A 12,941-nucleotide genomic window follows, 5' to 3' on the forward strand; every position below is an offset into this window, starting at 1 on the left:
AAAAACACACACACACAATCGTCTTCTTCCTCTTACCCCTCACCCACCCCCACCCCCACCCCCACTTCAAACCCAAAATCCACACCGACCACCACCACATCCACCTCTACTGCAATAAAGAGTCTTGCTTCCTAAATCAATTGACCCATAAGATGATGAAACTGCCTGACCACTAGGGCTGTAAGCAAAAACCGCAAAACCGGAAAACCGAACCGAAACCGCATTTTAGAAACCGTCGGTTTGGTGCCACGTGGACCCGGTCAACGAAATGGTTTTGACCCAAACCAAACCGGTTAAAATGGTTTGGTTTAGGTTTGAGAATTTTAATTACGGTTTAAAACCAAACCGGACCGGTGAAAAAATATATAAAAATAAAAAAATGAAAATTTTTGAAAATTCATCCAAATATGTAAAATTCAATAATTTTGTCATTTGTGGGTATTTTTGTCAATTCCTAATTTTCTAATACAGATATATTATTATTATTATCATCATCATCATCATCATCCAATAATCCTAATATATATTTAATAATTTTAATACTAACATAATCTATCAAAAACATTTTTCCTCTTCAAAATTTAGACGAACTCCAGTCGACACCCAACACAGTTTTGAGCCACCGGCACCACAGACTTCTTTTCAGATTTTTCACGCATCTTCAAAGTCAAATTGAAGTCTATTATACCAAATCGAAGACAAAGAGATTCTAGACCTTCAGTGATAATATTTGCTACAAATAAAGTTTCAGATCAATAATTTTTTTGGAGCAAACTAAGTTAAGAGTTTGAAATTAAATGTGTTTCATAACATCATACAAACGTAAACTTGTGTAATTGTTATGTTTAGATACTATAAACAATTGCTTTATTATTGTAGTTGGTTATTCTCTTTGTTTAATCAATATCTTTTTTTCAGATATAATAATCACGAGGTCTTGTTAGACATCGTTATTTTTTTGACCTTATATCTAGTTTAGTAGACTTGTATTGTAACGTTACTTTATCGTCATTAACCTAAAAAAGGTGAACAAAAATGAAAAAAAAAACTGTGTTTTAGTTTATTGTGATTTCACTTTGATTTAGTTAATATTTAAATTTATAGTAGATATATTTAGTCTCTGTTTGAGCCATATTTTTCATATCATCATAATGAGAAAATTGACTATTGGAGAGGAAGCTGGGTCCCACACATGAAATAGCAGGTTAACAAAGGCGGCTGGACTTGTAGAATAACAATCCAAATTTTCATTTTTTTGTCCCAAAAATTTGATTCAAACAGGGGCTTAGTTTGTTTTAGATTTATTACTAGTGAGATATAAATATATATTAAATTCAATGAACTAATGACATAAAAGTAGACGAGCAAAAAATATATGGCGAAACCGGCGGTTTAAAACCGGACCAAACCGTTAGGTTTAGGTTTGAGTTTTTTTCAAACCGTTCAAAATGGTTTGGTTTAGGTTTGGGTTTTTCTCAAACCGTTTTAAACGGTTTGGTTTGAAAATTTGTCAAAAACCGGTAAAACCGGACCGCTTACACCCCTACTGACCACAACCAAATCAACTCTTCAAACTACCTATTCAAAAAATGAAAACTAAACATTCGACATTCAGTCACAAATTCCACAATAAGATATTTGGAATTGAATTAAGCCTATTACACCCAAAGTGGAAACAAAACTACAAAAAGAAACCTCATCTTGTTCTTCTGTAGCCAATGATTGGTACCCTTTAGGCCTCTTGGCTACTTAACCCACCATCTCCGCCTCTTTATTTCTCTCTCAGTATATCAAACAAAAAGGGACGAGAAAACTAACAAAAAAACGAATATAGATCCTCCTGATCCAACCCAAATCAGACAAATGAAAGAAAAATAGATGTGGGTGGAGGTGGCAGTGGCAGTGATTGATGTGGATTTTGGGTTTGAGGTAGGGGTGGTGATGATTGAGGGCTGAGAGGAAGAAGATGGTTGTGTGTGTGAGCGCGTGTGTTATATTTCTTATTTTTAATTTAATTATTTAATATGATAAATGGAAAGTTACACTTTTGGTCCTTCCTAAAATATTAAAAATATGGTCAAAATTAAATTTTTTGTCAATTGATAGAATTGTAACTGAAAACTGTCCAAAAAGACTTCACCTGCAATGTTTGAAAATGATAGAGATGACGACAGCAGTAAATTAACGGTTTGAAAAAAGTCTGCTAGTGTTTCAAAGGTTTGGGGTTTTTGCTACAGTTATCCCTAATAATTAATAATAATAATAATAATAATAATAATAATAATAATAATAATGGTTAAGCAAAGAGAAAAATATTGATTTTTTGTATCATGGCTATAAGGTTTGTAATTTGTAGAATGAAAGAGGAAAAAGAAATATTATAGATTGAAAGATACTTTTTTATGAAAGCCTTTCAAAATCTTTGGATGAATTAAAGACTTTTTATGAAATTTTATATTTGCACTTTCTATACAAAAATTAGTACGTAGAGGATTTCATAAAAGTCATTAACATTTGAATATTGTGTAACTTTTTAAGAATTTTAGCCCCTGTTTGGCCCCCATTTTTGAGAAATGAAAATAGGTGGAATTTTTTTCTTTTTTTTTTTTGGCAAAAATGAGTGGTTGAAAAAAAAAATCGATTTGAGTGTAATATTATATTATGAAAAATTGTGTGGTTGAAAATAGAAGAGATAAAAATGAAATGAAATGGAATGCAATTTAATGAGTATCAAATGAGCGCTTAAAAGTCTTGATTTTATACCCCGACTTTTAAAGATTTTCAATGAGTCCATAGTGAATACCTGAAACTTCTACGTAGTCTTAAAAATATACTAGTTAAATCATTGTTTATCTCCATTTAATTACATATTAACACAATAAAATATTTTGTACGTAAACCCAAAATTTTTGCATACTTTTTAATCACGTGTTGTTCAAAAGCTCACTAATTTAAATATCATTTTTTTCTAAATAATAACCATCGAACAGGGGCTAAGTACACCCCTCGTATATAATGACTACCCGTGCAGGTGCTGGACAATGGGTTAATCATCATTCCTTTAATCTTCACGTGTCGTCTCTTTTCTGAAAATTAAGTTACCATATTTTTTTCTTCCCTACGTCAAAACTAAACACAATATTAAGAGAATCATCACAATAATTTTAGAAATGAAAAATTGGATAGTTTCCTTAATAATCAACATCCAAAACAAAACTAGGCGAACTTTGACTAGGCAGTCTCTCAATAAAGGAAGAAAAAAAAATATTTCGGACTTCATCTTAACATCCCTATAACAATCGAAATCTCTATCTATCCGGCGGTTCTTCATTTGCAACCCTGTCCACTGTAGGCTCGAGATTAACGCCACCATGAACTTCGCACCAGTTTCGTTGTACTGCATCCACAATCTGTTTGTATCGATTAATTAATTTATATCCATAATTAATGGGAGAAACAACATGTTAAGTGGAGCTTTTCATGCTGAGATGTCTCCATGAAATTGCTGCTCTATTTTTTTTAAACTTGGACTATGGTCCCAAGTTTCAAACGCTAGATTAATTACATCAATTTTCATTTCTAGAAGGGAGTTAATTATTATTATTATTTTTTTTTTTTTATTACATGTAGCAACTTATAAAAATATGAAAAATTGCAGCACTGGTCTCAACCTATTGCTCAAGTTAATTTGGTCCATAAGCTCTAAAATAAGCAAGTTGTTCTGCAAATCTCATCATAATTTTGCAACAATCCTCACCGATAAAATTTGACTCCAAGATCTCATACATCCTACTCTTTGAAGCTGTTGACAGGGTACGTTTCATGCGAATTGCATAATGATATATAGATATTTGGACTCTTTATATTTCTGGTTGCGCACCAATATTATAAAATTTGGCAACCAACTTGATACTCAAGCTATGCATTGACAATTAGTAGTGCAATACTCTGTAAAATTAAGTGAAATAAAAAGAATTTCTTTAAACTAATTTAAGTACATTTTGTAATCAATATGGCCACCTTTTGTGCCACAGCCTCAGACTACTAGTGGATTTGTATCAGTTCATCTCTACTGTCCCCATTATCAACCTTGGCACTACGATTTGCAACTCGCCCTTCTCGATCCATTATTAGGATTGGAGCTTGACTTGTCTCTAATACCAACAGATGGAAGCAGAATAATAAACGATAACAAATAAGGAATTTAGTGGATAACTAAAAACAATTCTTCAAGATTTTATTCAGTATTCAAAATCAACCATCTGCAATAAAATCCTAACTTCCTATGCGAACAGCAAACCATAACTAAACTCTTAAATAATAGACTCATGAAGGCCTAATCTATTTTGAACAATAAATCCTAACTAATCTTTTATATAAATGCAAACTCTTGAAACCTATCTAATCAAAATAAACTTCTAGACAGAAAACAACAAAAATTATTAAATGAATTAAAACTAAATAAATAAAGCATTAAATTAAACATTTTATTCAGCATCAATTAGTGTGCATTAAACTGATTAGTAGTGTTCCATTCTAAAGATATAAGGTGAGAATTCATTATATATCTTTAATTACAATTTTACTTTCCCTGCTGTATCTAAAGGTGGGACGGGGTTCCATTTTCACGATATATGGTAGGAAACAAATTTTTGTATGAACACAATCATGGGTTGAAAATGTTGGGGGATATTACAATGACAATGTGCATATTATGTTCAATAGTTGAAACCGAAATATAATTCAACTTACCAAAATGGCGGAGAAAATATTTTACCGAATACAAATCCAAACACAGGAATATGGATACATCCATTTCCATTCTTGAATTAAAGCATGTCATTCTTCGAATCGAACCTTGCACAAAATATATAAGTAAGGTTAATCATATTATGAAATCAAATACTACGAAAGAAATTAGAGAATAAAATAAGGAAATGCAAGTGAAGCGATTTGGTCGAGGCAAGTGTTGGACACTTTATCCTTAAGATGAATTGGCTCCGCATTGGTGCTAACAGTTTTTTAACAATCATCTCTCAAGACACAACGACTACGTCTAGCCATAGAAGCAATCCAAGTGGCTTGGACCAACGAACTCGAATGGAGTTCCACCCCTATACCATAATCGTGATTTTGTTACAAGCATTTTATACAAACTAAAGTATAAGCATGGAATGGAATGATACATATTTTCATCCATAACAAGAATCATAATCTTTCATATGAAAAGATACATCTTTTCATCTATATATTTCTAGAATATTTCACAATATTCTATACGATTTTTCAGCAATTTCAAATACTTAAGCGCCTTATATTTGGCTTAATTTCTCGTTCACCAAATAAAGAATTCCACTTAAATAATCATTAAAAATTGGTCACAACCAATTTTCGATGCAAATTTCCAACAGTAAATTTCTATTCCAATTCCAATTGGTGTGAAAGATGAAGATCCCATCTGATATTCTATTTCTAGATGATGACAATGTATCTTTCTGAGTTGATTCAACGTTCAATTAACAAATAGTAATTGTCAAGACAAGACAGACCATATGATTTGCCGAATAACTATTGACAGCTTTTCTCCATGCAATATAAAAATCTACGTTCTACTTACAACTAATAATTGATAACTACTGACAGCTTTTCTCCATACAATATAAAATACTACGTTCTACTCACAACTAATAATTGATCGTAAGGAATCAGATTTTTAATTTAAATTTTCAACACCCTGTTCACTCAATTCTTCTATGGCCAAAACGATAATTAATTCTAGACTTATAGAATTTGTAGATGGGTTGAAAATATTGACAGACCTCACTCTCAATTTTGGCGTTTCTTAACTGTTAAGAAACATCCACAATATATCTATATAATATTATTAGGGGCCAATGTTATCAATGAATCATCCACGTGGAGGACGTTCTGGAGAATATCAGAATACTATAGCTAGCTCTCGCTCGCTCAACAATTGGCAACATGTTTAGTGCATCTCGTGCCTAAGCACGTAAACTCTTGTACAAAGTTGATGACGAACAACAAAATCAGCAACAAGAATCCACTAAAATGAAAGGTTTGAATATGATTATGAATCGCTGTCATAAAAAAAAATAGTTTGTAAGAATAAACAAACCTTAAATCAAGCAAAACAAACTTGGATAAGGAACTTGAAGAATAATATGAGAGAACTTGGTTTGATATTTGATTTGTATACGAGTGAATTGGTTTGATGTTTTACATATCTTTTCCAATATAAAAACCATCCCTATGTATAGTACATCAACCATCATATACAAAGTATTGTAAAAAAACAAGCCAAAAAGGTGTGAAGCCAACCAAAATGACACTAGAATTCAAAACCCCAGTAGGGAAACATTTGTACTAGGCAATTGGCCAGATCACCAAATGGGCCTTGGGTTTGTTTTCTTGAAGCCGGGATCCAGGCCTCTAAGCAAGGCGATCACCCATTATTATTATTATTATTATTAGGGAAAAATTCATTTCTCAGGTGTATTGTTTACACCAATGCAAAAATCTGGTAAAAAGTTTAAAATTTCAAAATTCAGGTTTATATTTAGTTAATTAAAAATATTTATTAATTAAAGATAATATTACTTGATTAATGGTCACAGACCCATATTTGTGAGTCACAGATTTACTTACTGGTCACATATCGTCAAATTAATTGATCATATATTATTTCGAGGTTACAAATAAAAAATTTTGTAAGTCACATTATTTCGAGGTCACAAATTAAAAATCTTATAGTCACAGATTATCAAATTTTAAGGTCACGGATCAAATCTTTGAGGTCACAAATTATGTTATAATCACATATTATTAAATTTTAAAGTCACAGACAAAATCATTGGTCACGTATAACAAACACTCCACTCCCAATCCCAATCCACCATCAATCCTTGATCACAGAGCAACCAAAATAATTGGTCACAAACACTATTACACCCAGCCCCCCGCCACAACACCACCACGACCACCGCCAACAACAATCAAAACAACACAAAAATACAACGACCGACGGCACCACACCACACCATCACACAACCACCAACCACCATCTCGCCACCACCAGCAAATTTTTAATTTTTTAGTGACATAAACCTAATTTTCGATCACAAATCAATGAAATAGTTGATCACAGACGCCTAAATGATTGGTCACAGATTCTAAACACTTCACCACCGGTCAATCGCCGATTGCAATACACCCCCGCAACACCACACCTATCCCTATCCCGATCCCATTCCAACACAATACTCACCGCACCCACACTCATCACCACCACATTCAACCACACCACCCATCTCACAGCATCTATATCTAGCACCACCACACAGATCACATAAATCAGCTCATCACAACCTCTTCAGATCTACTACTCACCAAAACCCGCCCATATATACTACTCACCACAACCTCTTTAGATCGGAAAGAGAGAAAAAAAGACCCCAAATCCTCTCTCCACGCCGGCACCGATCAGCACCAAGGGCGCTGCTGATGAGTTGCTTAAGAGCATTGCCGCCGTCGTGAATCGCTGCCATCTTCGGTGATGTATTGTGAATCTATGATAGGGAGAAGGGAGAGTGCACTGAAAGACGGTAGAGAGAGAAGGAGAATGGAAAAAATTAGGGCTCGAATAATTTGGTGAAATATTTTAATTTAAATTATTATATCAAACCTGATTTGTACTCAAATAAAGCTTGAACCTGATTTTAGAATTTGTATCTTTAAGCACCTGCATTTCTATAATTTCCACTTATTATTATTCGTTTCATTTATTTATTTATTTATCTATTAATTTTTTTTTGTTTCTGGTTATTTTTCATATGATTGATACACATTTCATCACTCCAAATCAAAAATTATATGTAATGAAAAATATTTTAACATAGACTCGGTGGATGACATTCTAGAGAATATCATAATACTATATGTGGCTCGCTCGCTCAATAGTTAGTATCAAGCAAAATGTTGTTTAGCGACCTCAAATGCCTTTTGTTTGGGTTCACCAACAAATTTTTTTTTTTTGGGTTACTGAGACTATGTTTGGTTTTAACTTGGTCAAATGGAGTGATACTGTTTCAAGCTCAACTCAAGTTTAACTCTTGTCATGGCGATGACATATGAGCTTATTCTTAGTATGAATTGCTTGTTTGGTAAATATTTTATTTTTAAAAAAATTGGTCAAACTTTATTTTTAATTACATATTTAATACGGCCCAAAATTTTTGTTCACTTTTTCACTGGACTTGTGATGAAATCTACCAACGTTTATCAAATTTTAATAACATTACCCAATCCCAAAATATGGTGTTGTAAATGAAAATAATCTTCAATCAGAAGTATGGATTTAAAATCTGGCTTTGTTTTAAAAATAATTTTAAGCTTCTATAAAACATTTTTATTATTATCAAATGAGATACGGATTTAAAGATGTTAAATATTGGTATGAAATCATTGTGAGACCTAAATACTTGGTGTCCTAAAGATCACTCAAAAAATATATCTATTAGGTCCATAGAGATTATATTAGCAGTAAAATTTATATAAAATTGAAAACATATTTGCAAGGGACATCCCATGTGGCAGATCATAAAGGAAGAGAATATCTCTCATTGTTTTGTATGCTTTGCTACCGTTAACTTAACAGTGTGATTCCCGAATGGTTGGATCGTCTAACCATTATTCAACTATTGATAGCTTTCTAACGCAGCACAATCTTTTTTTTTTTTTTTCCACAATTTTAGATTTATTATGCTTGGAAAAAACTTATAATCTATTGAATGGTCAAACATCATTTCTATTTATTCAATTTGTAGGATTTATAATTTATATCCACTCATTTCATAAAATTTACAGCTTATAATCTTGAAAAGAAATACACCTTATCAAATATCACTTAATATTTTGGATTTGAAAAGATTTGAATTTCAAATCCTCAATCGACAATTCTATTAGAAATCGAACAAAGATTATGTATTTTTTTTTTAATATCACTTATTGGGGGTCGGGATGAGGTATATGACACAATATAAAATATCGATCACAAAACAACAAGAACACAAGAAACTGGAATTTAATTTGGCAGAGGAACTGAATGCTGATGATGGTCTTCACCTTCATCGTCCGTAATTGGAATTTTACATTACGTGTTATTTGCTAAAGGGTGTTTGTCTTCCATTACATTTAAGAATTGAAATTTCCAATTTCTGTATGCTTGCTTTGTCACAGTTGATGCAATGGTCGATTCTAACCGCACAGCTATTTCCACTAGCTTAATAATTCAAGTCCTGGGCCACCACACAAATATGACACTTTTTCAACAAAAAATAGATCACGACGTTTCAATGCTACTCTTAATCATTGAAATAATTTCTATTCACTCACCCTTAAAACCAAAATTTATCATGATCATCAAACAAATTTTTTTTTTTAATATAAATCACGCTTTCTTCAAAAAATTACTGGTCCAAAACTCATTTTACATAATAATAATAATAATAATAATAATAATAATAATAATAATAATAATAATAATAATAATAATAATAAATCCCTTTTTAATGTAGATCAAACAAGTGCTCAATTGTTACTGGTATTTTTAATTATAAACACAATTGTTTCTAACAATGTTTTTGTTATATTCAATAGATTAGATTTGGCAGCTTTAGTTGGTATGTTGTTGTCCTATAGGATTTTCTTTGCTCTATGTACACAGCGAGGTTTCGTTACCTCACATGCATTGTGTTTAGGTTTAACAACAGTTGTTTTGGGATGTACACCGTTTAAAAAATACAAACTCTTGAAAACATGTATATTTTGATAAAACTTGAAACCCTAGACAATAAACAATAAAGACTATTATTATTAAAATTGAATATAGACAAATTAAAATTGAATTAAACAGGTTATCACCATCACTTAAGACTTGCTTGGGAGTTTTAGGGTACCGATTATTGAGTTTTTAAAGTACAAGTTTCACGTGTTTATGATGGTTTTTACGCATTTTTAATAGCAATTTTAAAAAAAATCCAACCTATATATGGAAGTTTATTTTATAGTGGTTCTTAATATTTTCTAATAAAATACTATATATGTACATTTATGAAAAAAAAAATAGTAGATGTGTGTAAATAATATGGAGCCAATGTATATGTGTTTCTTACATTAAAATTAATTTTTTACTTAAAATGAAATATTTACTCATAATTACATAAGTAATATTATTTATACGTAATTTTTTATACTTTATAATTGAATTTTTTGACTTATTAGTAATACTTTTAACTTCATAAGCATTTTATACCTAAAAGTGAATTGTTATTTTATAAGTCAATTTTCATTTATAAGTAAATTTCTAGTTATTTTATTTTTAATTATAACCAAGTTTTATGTATCATTGAATTTTTGTCTGGTAAGTGATTCTTTACTTAAAATATTTTTAAAGAGATATCATGCATCTGTTTTGGAAATGAATATTTTAGAGGGTAAAACTTGAGCTTAGCTCGGTCTCATGACTTCTCAAAATGAGCTTAAATCATCTTGGATCGAATTGGGATAAGACCATGAGTAGCTCAGCTCGTTTTCATCCCTAATATATGTGGATGAGTTGGTGAGATGTCCTTGTCATTCAAAGCTTAATATTTGTTTGAGTTAGTCCGTCCATACATGGAAATGGTTCACAGAATACTCATATGGATGGATCCCATGTGAGTAAAATATTACAAAAATAAATAAAATAAAATTCCGACCCCTCCTATTCGTGTGTTCTGGAGGGGTTCAACCTTGTGCACACAGCACAACCCTATTTGTTTTCCATTAGTGATGAATTATTACGCATAAATTAAGGTGTTACAATAAATGGACAAGATTCCGTGAGATTTTTTTTTTCGATATTGATAACTCTATAAAATGTGTTGTTAAAATTAATTGTTGACTTTGATTTGAATTAAAATCTTAATTTTAATTTTTATCAAACAGGTGGTACATTTATTTTTCATTAGAAACATGTTATGATATCATTTGAATGAAAAGGATTCATTGTGTAATTTTCTCATATTTCATATGGCTAAGTTTGAACTTGTTTATAAGATATTTTTTAAGCAAATGTACAAATATTTCTGGTCGTTAGGGAGTATGAGCGAAATAAAAAAACATGCAACAATCTGATGTCCTTGATTACGAAAACAAGCAACAAGAGTAAGAAAATTATTGATGATATTCTTGTTTGGGCTCCAATTTAATAGAAATTTGGGATAAAATAAGTTTTTGAATAATGGTTTTTTTGAAAATGCGTGGTTAAAAAATAAGGAATAGATTTTTATTTACATTTAATATTATTTTATAGAAGGATGTGTGACTAAAAATGAGTTTTTTAAACAATAAGTTTTTGAAATAGACTTTTGAACAAGTAGAAAAGGTTAGTTGTCATTATAATTGATTTGAACTGATGAATAACAATTATACTTGAAACAAATAAATCAGGTAACAGCTCATGATACTTTGTACTTCATACAACGTTCTTGGCTAATGTACAAGAGTCTTCATCAATCCGTTTAATATCTAATAATAATTACTTGTATAATATAATTCAAATTCATTACTAATAATGATAATAAGCAAACTACACACATACACATAGCTTAACATCAGGTAGAACTCAACAACAAAGTTGTCAAACCATAAATTCGAATCAAGATCGCTATTTTAAAATCGTTGATTTGGCTCATATGAATCCATCAACACTTTAATTATGAAATGATCCAAACTGCTTCAAAGTGGTTTCGAATAGTTTGAACCGTCAAATCAGTTACAAAAAATAAATTTAAAATTAAATTAGTTTAAATTTTATTCAATCTAATTTAAACTAAATAAATCACAGTTAAAAAGACACATTTGTTTAAATCATATAGGTGTATGTCACCCCCTTCCAATTCAATACGGGTTTACATACTTTGCCCAATCATTTTCTTTTGCATATGGACAAATATTTGGATTAATTATTTTGACTTTGAATAAGCTCTAGCAAGCTAATAACTTTTTATTGGATTATAAGATGAAAAAACGAATATAATTATGAAGCTAATTTCCTTGTATAGGTACATCTAAGCTTTTTCTGCTAAATACTTCTTAAAAGATGACATCTAATTTTTATACCTTAGTTAAATTTTTTATTTTAATTTCTTGTATGAATTTTGTTTTTACTCATAAATGATATTTTACTTATAATTAATTTTGTATATATAAGTTAATTTTTAACTTAGAAATCTAATTTAATTTTTAACTTAGAAATCAAATATTTACTCACAATAAAATTTTTAAGTTATACGTATTTATTTATTTATTTTTTACTAATAAGTGAATTTTATACTTATATGTAATGTTTTACATATAAATGAATTTTTACTTGTAAGTAACTCTTTTAAATTATTTTTACTGTGTTTGTAATATATATATTTTTTGCTTCATATGCTTCTTTACATAATAGTAAAATTTTATTTTAGAAGTGATGTTTTTATTACAAGTAAATGTTTCGTTAAAAAGTAATATTTTTTTTCCTTATAAGTAAATTTTTAGTTATTGTATTTTTATTTATAACCAATTTTTAAATTTTTTTTTTATTTTTTTATCTATAATTGAAGTTCTGTCTCGTAAGTAATTATATACTTAAAATACTTTTTTTCATAAGCTTCTTTACATAATAGTAAGATTTTATTTTAGAAGTGATTTTTTTATTATAAATAAATATTTCATTAAAAAGTAATATTTTTTTCCCTTATAAGTAAATTTTTTAGTTATTGTATTTTTATTTATAACCAATTTTTTTATTTTTTTTATTTTTTTATTTTATCTATAATTGAAGTTGTCTCGTAAGTAATTATATACTTAAAATACCTTGCAAGAGATGATATCCACCA

The sequence above is a fragment of the Olea europaea genome, unplaced genomic scaffold, assembly GCF_002742605.1.
Source record: "Olea europaea var. sylvestris unplaced genomic scaffold, O_europaea_v1 scaffold2644, whole genome shotgun sequence".
NCBI classification, from domain to species: domain Eukaryota; kingdom Viridiplantae; phylum Streptophyta; class Magnoliopsida; order Lamiales; family Oleaceae; genus Olea; species Olea europaea.